Source organism: Octopus bimaculoides, chromosome 5 (genome assembly GCF_046866305.1).
Source record: "Octopus bimaculoides isolate indiv1 chromosome 5, ASM4686630v1, whole genome shotgun sequence".
Lineage (NCBI taxonomy): Eukaryota > Metazoa > Mollusca > Cephalopoda > Octopoda > Octopodidae > Octopus > Octopus bimaculoides.
The window spans coordinates 36,327,219-36,336,597 of record NC_142932.1 but is presented as its reverse complement, the minus strand read 5'-3'; positions in this window follow the sequence as shown (position 1 = coordinate 36,336,597).

The following is a 9,379-nucleotide window of genomic DNA, read 5'->3' as shown; positions in this document are numbered from 1 at the left end:
TGCCAGTAGCAAATATTGTATAGGTTCTTAGTCTATAATCAAACACAATATTCAGAATATAACTCATACTTGTGCAGTTACTGACTACATATTATTAACTCTAAGTCACTGAAAATAAGATCAATATTCCAGCATGAATGCCATATGAATCCTTATGAAATTCCTACATCAATAGATCTTCATACGGTTTAACCAGGAACAAATAAAAATAGTTTGACACCATAATTCTTAGTGTCAGCTCCAATAGTATAGCACAATGTTAATTCTCTGTGGACATACAAATCCGATGTATGCTTACCGTGTCATATAATGTTGGGCTTACTATTACTTTATGAAATACAATGCAGTTTAATCACAGAACCATAGCCAAGCCAGTTGCAAGACGAACGGACATTAATCGATATTTTGTTCTATAGTACACATACAGTGATCTTGTACTGTGTACGATTCCTACTGAGTTATACATAATGTTGTTATATGAATACGATAACTAAATGAATTATATATATATATATATGATCCTATATTTAAACACGCACTCACACACACACAAAATATAAACTTGCACTTATGATAATTTTTCTTGCGTCTATATGTATGTATATATATATGCATATATATGTATGTATAAATATATATATATATATATATATATATATATATATGTATATATATATATATATATATATATATATATATATATATATATAGCTGTGTGTATATATATATATATATAGCTGTGTGTATATATGTATATATATATATATATATATATATATATAGCTGTGTGTATATATGTATATATATATATATATATATATATATATAGCTGTGTGCATATATATATGTATACATGTATATATGTATATAAGTATATATATACCTATATATATACATATATATATATATATATATATATATATATATATATATATATATATATATATATATATATATATATATATATATATATATATATATATATATATGGGTTTCTTCTGCAGATTGGAGGGAAAATATCTGTTGACAAATCTGCGTCCAGAAGACCTGTTTCAGTAAGGCTCTCTCTACAGCTGTAATAAAGTGGTGTGCGCATGTGTCACCGTATGTGCCTGCTCTTGTGTTTGTGTGTTTGTGTCGGTTTCTCTATCATCGATTCTTGTCAGTAACTGCAATGCTAGCACAAATGCGCGTAGACATGACAAATTATGTTCTGTGTGGCTATGGTTGTAAAAATTCTTGTATGCACGTGTGTGTGTGTTTGCTCGTGCGTGTGCGTAAATGCGTGCACACATGCATATAAATATACATACATACACATATATATGTATGTATGTATGTATGTATGTATGTATATATACTTGCATACATATATATATATATATATATATATATATATATATATATATATATATAGATAGATAGATATGTATATATACATTTATACATATACATATATATTGATGCACATATTTGTTTACATATGTCTATATATCAATATGTATATGAATGTATTCATATATAAAATTTATATTCGTATTCATAGATATGTATTCGTGTAAATTGTATGCACACACACACACACACACACAATATATATATATATATATATATATACATATATATATGTATATATATATATGTGTGTGTGTATATATATATATATTCATATATATATACATATATATACCCTTACATTTATATATACATATATATGCATACTTATATATACATAAATACATACATAAACACACACATATATATATGTCTGTGTGTGTGTGTGTGTGTATGTGTGTGTGTGTGTGTGCATATATATATATAGAGAGAGAGAGAGATGTCTGAGTGTTTCTGTGTGTGTGTGTGTGTGTGTGTGCCTATGTGTCTGTATATGTAGCCTATTCGTGCAATTGTGTGTATGTAGCTCTGTATCTCTGCATATCAGTGAAGGCAGAAATAAAATTTTCAGTTAAAGCAGGTGGACATATAATTAGTTTGTGAAAATGGGATGGGAAATCAGTGTAGTATAATAATTAAAGCAATCGTCCGTCTAGCTTTATTTATTTGGCTCTAATCCATTGCTTCTTTGTTGTTCTAGTTTTCAATTTTCTCCTGTTTTCTCTAGATATGTTTAATATCGTTTACATTAATCACCTTCTGCTCTAGCCACAAATACTTACACCCACCAAACACAACGATAATATATTTATATCTGTTTATGTATATGTACATATATGATGTGCATATATATGTATATATATATATATATTTATATATGTTATATATATATATATATATATATATATATATATATATATATATATATATATATATATATATATATATATATATATATATATATATATATATATATATATATATATATATATATATATATGTATATCTAATATCATATATTATATATATATATAGAGAGAGAGAGTGAGAGAGAGAGAGATAAAGATTATATATAATATCTATCATCTATTATATGTATACATATATATGTATATACATACATATATATATATACATATATATATATATATATATACGTATATATACATATAAATATACATATATATACATATATATATATATATATATATATATATATATATATATATATATATATATATATATATATATATACATATATATATATATATATATATATATATGTATATATATATATATATATATATATATATATATATATATATATATATATATATATATATATATATATATATATATATATATATATATATATATATATATATATATATATATATATATATATATATATATTTATATATATGTGAGCATATATTTATACATACAGACAGACAGGTAGACTGGTAGACAGACAGACAGATATTTAGACAGACAGATAGATAGATAGATAGATATTGCTTTTTCTACTCTTTGTTTTCTCTGGATTTCCGATCGCAGTTCTGTACATCTTTTGTATATGCACAATTGCAATGGTTGGGGTGCGGAAGCCTAGGGTTCGGAGGAAACCCCGATCTAGAAACGCATTTCTACATTATTATCAATTATCTATTTTAAATGCACGTATCATAGAGTTGGACTCATGTTCGTAAGATTCTGGTTTCCATTCCTGGTCCGACTAATGCATTGTATTCTTGTGTAAAACATTTCATTTCACGTTGCCCCAGTTCACTCAACTTACAAAAATGTGTACTCTTGCGACCGACCAGTGTCCCTTCCTAGTGGGGGCTATTTACGTCACAGAAACCGGAAAACCATTCCTATATGCTCTGGAAAGGAGCTATATATATTTTTGTCATCTATTTTAGTCACTATTTGTAATTTTCGTACTATTTCTAATTCCCAAGACATCGCTTTATAAATGAGTCTCTTTTTGTTTTCACTCACCGCATCTTGGTTAGTTCTATTTCTAGATCTTTTAGATTTTCATATTTCTTTCTCTTCTTAAAGGTCAAATGTTTGTTTTCACAATTATTTCTTCAGTTAGAATTTATGATAATCTTTGAAGAATTATCTAGCCGATTAACTTTGGTTTTCTTAAAATTTCTTTTTCTACATACTCCTGTTACATGTTCATTTTGTCCTTATTTCAGACATTTTCAAATATTTGCTGACGCTACACAGGCGCAGCTGCGTGGTAAGAAGCTTGCTTCACAACCACATGGTTCAGGGTTCAGTCCCACTACGCGTCACTTTGTTCAAGTGTCTTCTAACATAGACTCGGGCCGACCAACTACTTGTGAGTGGACTTGGTAAGAAGCCCGTCGTGTATATATGTATATATATATATAATAAATGCGCCCTTTTAAAGCCTAGCCAGGCTCATGGGCCCGGTTTCCCGGTTTCAATGGCGTATGTGTTCCCCAGCTGGACAGGGCGTCAGTCCATCGCAGCGTTACTCATTTTTGCCAGTTAAGTGGACTGGAGCAACGTGAAATGAAGTGTTTTGCTCAAGAACACAACGCGTCGCCCGGTCCAGGAATCGAAACCACAATCTTACGATCATGATGCTGACACCCTAACCACTAAGCCACGCGCCTCCACACACACACACACACACACACACATTTACATTATTTACATTTGATGGATATTTGCCCTCATCTTGTTTGTATATATATATACAAACAAGATGAGGGCAAATATCCATCAAATGTAAATAATGTAAATAAAAGATTTCTTGCACAATTCCCAGGTTATGCATGTAAATGAATTCATCTTGAGCAAGCAGTGACATTGTGGCTAATTATATTAATTATATTAATATATTTTGCTGCGTAAGATGGATTTCGTTATTTACGATGAGAACGATTTGATCATCAACCACAACTGACTTTATACAATCCTAACTTTTAATCGTATGCTTCTCAGATTGTGTTGCTATTCTCATTTCTTTTTTCTAAACTTCTTCAGCGGTGCGATTTTTCTTTTCACGCATTGGCTTTACAAGGAATTTTTTTCTTGTCACCATTTTCACATGGTTTTCTATAACCCCGTTTTTGCTTTAGTTTTTTTTTCCTCCCTTTTCACATATTCTCTTGCTTCCTTCTTCCTCCTAAGAACTGACTGTCACTTCAGTGGCTGCTGTTGTTCTTTCTTGGGTTCTTTGAAGACAGCAATCAGCTTTATTTGTTTTCTTTTCATGATCTAAAGCAAAATGTATTAGGGTTATATTGTTCTTTACCATATTGTTTTATGATACTACGGTGGATATCTTATAATAAGATTTTTGTTGATAAAAAACATTACATGCCTGTATTCGCTGAAAACATATAACTTTAAATTGATTGTTAGAGTATGAGTAGAACAGTTCTAATAATTTTTGTCTCTTCTGTCTACTTTTTTCTAATTCCTGCACCGCCTAGTTCCGATATGTGGAGGCGCAATGGCTCACTGGTTAGGGCATCGGACTCGCGGTCATTGGTTCGCAGCTTCTTTTCTCAGACCGGGTGATGTGAGTGGTTATTGAGCGAAGACGCCTTAAGCTCCACGGAGGCTCCGACAGGGGATGCTGGCAAACCCTGCTGTACTCTCTCATCACAACTTTGCCTCACTCCTTCTTCCTGTTTCTGTTGCACCTGTATTTCAAAGGGCCAGCTTTGTCATACACTGCGGCACGCTGAATCTCCCCGAGAACTACGTTAAGGGTACGCGTGTCTGTGGAGTGCCCAGACACTTGCGCTTTAATTTCACGGGCAGGCTGTTCCGTTGATCGGAAGTGGTTCGGCAAAAGAATAAGTACGAGGGTCGATTCATTTGACTAAAATTGTTGAAGGCATTGCTCCAGGATGGCCGCACTCTAATGAGAGAAGCAAATAAAAAGTACAAGATAATTGTTATGACAAACTTGCTAATACAAGTGGCATAGATTCTATCCTAAACGACTGAGAGGCTCTGTTGTGAGCTTTTATAACAGTAGGTCACTTTTCTAGAATCTTCGACAAAACTGTTTGGCTGTAAAACTTTCCGGTCTTTTGAAGTGTGCTGCGTCAACTATTATACGTCTGTCAGTGCTGGTTTGTCGCACAATATTCACATAGGAGTCGATGACATTTATTGTGGCACTTTTCTTTTTATGGAGATACATTACCATGTGGTGCTGGACGGGGATATTGTGAGAGTTAGGGAGTTCAAGCCTCATCAGAGATACACGGCACTAACTTTTCTGCATTTAATTTTGTTTTAGGTAAAAGTTAATGTATCGATAATGTTGTCTCTAGACATTTTCTTCTTTCGTATTATGCAGGCATGCATTTTTGGAATATCTGGTAGCATGCAAGCAATTTGTTGCAGATAATACATGGCAGTATAGACAAGTTCTGAGTATAAAAAAATCACTAATAAATAAATTTATTAATCCAGTTTACATCGAATATTTTTTTATCGATTACAAATAAGTAAAAATTACCAAAAATGTTTCTGTTTTTCTTTTTTTTTTTTCAGAAATTGCATAAAAAATCGGATTAAGCTTTTGGCAGCTTGGCTGAATTGGGCAAGTTGGTAGGAGGTCAGAAAATAAACAAGAAATAGGTCAATAATTATAAAAGAAAGAAAAGAAACATCCTTTGTATACAAGCAGAGCGGTGAAGAATTTTTATAAAAAGTAAATCTCTTTATGTCTGGAAATATAAAATATCTTTTTATGTTTTACTTATTTCAGTCATTGGACTGCAGCCATGTTGGGGCACCACCTTAAAGAATTCGTAGTCAAATGAATCGAACCCAGGACTTATTTCTCTTAAGCCTAATACTTGTTTCATCGTTCTGTTTTCCCGAGGTGGTGGTGGTGGGGGGGGTTATGTTGCTGCTACTGCTGCTAGAGCTCCTTCAGACGGTTAGAGCACACCAATGTCCAAAGCATTTCAGCTGTTTTTCATGACATACCATCTTTTGTTTTGTTTAGTATTTCATTATTCAAAATATTATTCTAAGACGATAGAGTCATTTGAGGACGATTTATATTTTAATTTAAAAAGGCTAATAACGGACTGCGCAGAGCATTTATTTGTCGGATTGCAATGTTGTGCTTATCCTATAGTATTAATGAAATATTCCCTGAAAAAGCATTGTTAATCTTTGAGATACATTACATTCTTCAGATATTTCATTGTTGTACAAACATTCAGCAAATTGCATTTCCTTACAAACTTGCTCACGTTTACAAACCAATTCTATTATGCGTGTTCCAACTTGGCCACTCAACGTAATCAACGGTGATAGAATTAAACTATTTCTCAGTTTAATTACACCATCTTAAATGTCTGGTGTCTTTATAAGAGACCACTCCGTAAAAGGCATTGAATCCAAGATTTAGATCCACGGAGAAGAATATGTCAAATTTACAAATCATGTCTACCTATCAATAAATCTATCTAACTATCTGTCTAACTATATCTACCTATCTGTATACACACACACACACACACACACACACACACACACACACACACACACATATATATATATATATATATATATATATATATATATATATATAAACAAATAGTAAATGAGTATATGCATATATACGTACAGGTATGTACATACCGTCATCTACCTGTATGTATAGGTGCATATCTGGGTACAGGACATTGCAAACAAAACGTAGACGAGAAAACACACAAGCCACATAGAGAACATTCTTCTTCATCAGCTACCCCCGTTTTAACACCGGCGTTTCGAAGAGCTGGGCAGGACGCATCGCTAAAACGGCTCTTCCCATGGACCGCAAATTAAATTTGTATACACAAATTAAACCTTCCCATGGAGGAATGTAGTGGCGGACAAAAAACAAGACAGGAAAACAAACAGAAAAGGCTATACGGCCAGACGGGAAAAATTATATGTATGAACGCTGTGAGGCACGAACTTGAAAGTGGGGACGAAGTAAGTTCGCGTGTTTGCTCGGCTATATATATATATATATATATATATATATATATATATATATATATATATATATATATATATATATATATATATATATATATATATATATATATATATATATATATATATATATATGTATGTATATGCATATATACATACAGTAATCCCTCGCCATATCTCGATTATAAGAAATATATACAGTACTGTACTGTTTCCCCTTCGCGGATTTTCACCTGATATACCCTCCAGCCTTCATCAGATGTCTTGGGAAAATTTCGTACATGGGTTCTCATTCCTAAGGAATTTTTCGATGTTATTACTATTATCATTATTATTATTATTATTTAGGCCACTAACTGGAATCGAACTCGGAGTCTTGGGGTTAGTAGCCGGCGCTCTTAACCACTACGCCATATGCCCGTGTTAACAACAAACAAGATGAGGACAAACATCCGTCAAATGTTAATAATATAATGCATAGAAATGAGAGCTTAAAACTTGGATTCCACCTTCTTCCGTTGCAGTTGGAAAAAGACAAATTTGATTTGGATGTGTTTTGGATCTTATGACGTCTGAATGTAAGACTTTGTGAAACAACTCTGGTCAAAGAACACCTGCTGAATTGCTTCTTTGATCTCTAGACTATGTTGATAGGAAATATTCTTAAAGACGTCACGCGAGAGATAAGGGAACGTCTAGGCATTCTAAATGAAATAACAGCCAAATATCGAATATTCTTCCATTTTGAAATGAAAGAATACTTTTTTCTACTGAAGTTGAGAAACGGTACATTCTCTACCGGTTTCAACGATGCGAATTTAGCTGTTCGATCAATTGAAAAATTTAGAAATCATGGTGTGAACGGCTTAGTATCCGCGAGTCACCTGTTCTCTTAAAGAAATTAACAGACCGAGTCACCGTGATATAATGTGTGAAGGCTGAACTTTGAATTACAAGTACAATCCTCCAGAAAGAAATAGAAATAGACGGACAAATGAACAGTCACAGAAGAATTGATTGTAGTCCTGTAGTGGTATTATATTTATCGACCCTGAAACCGTGTAACGGAAAGCTAGCTGTTCATGCAATTTGAACTCAGAACACAGAGAGCTGGAATTTAATGCATCATTTGAAATATACGCTATATCTGAAATGAGTTGATATGGGGTGGTAAAGCTCGGATTATCTTTCACTAACAATTTGAAAGGAATACCTTTATTCATTGAACTAAGTGAGCCCGGGGTTAAACAACGACAGCAACAACAATATTCGAATATAAATTAAAAAAATATATATATACAATCAAGAGAATATCAAATTATTGGATGTTTCTCAAAATAATCATTTGGTTCGGTAGACAATCGTGGATAGAAATAAATCGATCTGTCTTCTACACACATTTAGCTTCATTTCAAAGAAGATGAAGACACACAAGATAATATGAAGAGACAAAATCATAAGTGAAACGTTTCTTAGATATCATTTATCTAAACCGTGAGTAGAAAGAAGTTGATCTCGTTTATATGAAGCAATGGTTATTTCACTTACTAAATTAATTATATAAAGAACATTTAGCAAATATAGATACACCTAATAATTTGTCGATAGTTGCTGGAAGTATTAGAAGCATTATAAACTTCATACATATATATATATATATATATATATATATATATATATATATATATATATATATATATATGTATGTATGTATGTATGTATGTATGTATGTATGTATGTATGTATATGTATATGATATATATCATACTATATAGTACGTATATATGTATAATATACTTAAGGTATAACTGGAGCAAAACGCATAATTTAATGATATCTCATATTTATATGAAAACCAAATTATAGATTAACGGAATTGAAATTGTTTATCTAAGGGCAAACGATATGGAATTAATAATGAAGACATTTAGAGCTAAATTGATAAGTCAGCATATCAATTCAAAGTAAGAATAATAAA